Below are 1,687 nucleotides of genomic sequence, written 5' to 3'. Positions count from 1 at the left end.
GACCCAAAAGGGATTTAACAGCTTCTGACAATGGATGGATGATCTAAACTGAAACAATAACACCTGTCTACCTGTTATGAAGTCTTGTTGATTACTGTCAACTGATCATGTTTACCATAGACTTTTTTTGGATCATATTTTTTAATTACTCACAGCAGTTTTAAGCATCTGCATAGTTCTGTTGGTTAAGTGTAAGGCGGGCACGCAGGAAACCAGGGTTTGATTCCCAGGGTGTACATTGACCATCATCCAGTGTGGGTTCTTGGACCCCAACAGCTTCTCCCAAACAGAGAAATATGGAAAAATAGTGACTATGTTCAACATAATCCCTAACTACTAAAAAAAACTATCAAGTGTCCTGGAATTTTAAAACCAATTCAGACACCATGCTCACTACTTCCACCCATCCATTTTCCTGACCGCTTTGTCCCTTTCGGGGTCGCGGGGGTGCTGGGCCTAACTCGGCTGCTGATGGGCGAAGGCGGGGTACACCCTGGACAGGTCGCCAGTCTGTCGCAGGGCCTCAATCACACATACATACACTCTCACATGCACACCTAGGGGCAATTTAGAGTCACCAATGAACCTATGAAGCATGTTTATGGGAGGAAGCCGGAGTCCCGGGTGAAAACCCACGCATGCACGGGGAGAACATGCAAACTCCACACAGAAAGGTCCCAGCCGGGATTCGAACCGGGGCCTTCTCGCTGTGAGGCAAGAGCGCTAACCACTGCGCCACCGTGCAGCCCTGCTCACTACTTTTCTTTCTTTTTTTTAAACGCTGGATATGACGTCACCAATTTCTAAAAGTGAAAATCGAATCAATACAAACCTTTCACGGCGTCTATTTGTAACTCCACTATGTTCTGATGATGAAAATGTGAAGGGTTTATTAAAAAAATACGTTTAAACAGTTTTTTTTTTCCCAAAAATTGTTCGACCGAAATGAATTGTGGTCTATATTTGCCAGTGGCGGGCCGTGCATTTCACACCTAGGCCTTCAGTAGTGCTCCATCTGAATCAATCCAACCCTCATTAACTATTTTATGGCAATAAAACTTCTAGTGCAGGTACAGCTGCCACACACACACCAAAAGCATCAACAATAACCTGATAAAATTTCAATATTATGTAGGGAGATAGCAAAATTTTACTCACCAAAAATCCAGATTATTTAAACACAAAATCCATCCTTTCTATCCTCAAGAAGATTTCAATCACTCTGTCGTGCAGAATCCGTGCGTTTGGCAGATGGAAAGTGTTCCGTGGCTGTGGTAAGCTGGAAAAGGCTGCATGCTGGAAATGTTCTGATATTCCTGAAAGATCTGATGGTCGTGATCTTGAAATCTGGTCTGTGTCTGGAAAATATTGTCGGTAGTGCGCGCGAGGATTTTGAGCTGCACCTCTTCGTGCGCTCTGAGCGCCCGCGGTGCGTTCAGGGGCCTCGTAGATTTCCTCGTATCGACTTCTCTCCCGCTCAACGGTGTCACGGAACTCCTTTACCCGTGCCAGACAAAACTGTGCCACAACTTTACCCAGACATTCATTTTCCACCAAAAATCGGACGATGAGACCAGCAATGTGATTTCCATTGGCAACATCTTCAAACCTGACACGCCGCTCCTCGACACCTGTGTCCGTCACATAACGAAGAACCAGAGCGAGCTGCGCTGCGGTACTCGCATCT

Source organism: Oryzias melastigma, unplaced genomic scaffold (genome assembly GCF_002922805.2).
Source record: "Oryzias melastigma strain HK-1 unplaced genomic scaffold, ASM292280v2 sc00659, whole genome shotgun sequence".
In the NCBI taxonomy this organism is placed as follows: domain Eukaryota; kingdom Metazoa; phylum Chordata; class Actinopteri; order Beloniformes; family Adrianichthyidae; genus Oryzias; species Oryzias melastigma.
Note: the sequence above shows the minus strand (reverse complement) of the source record.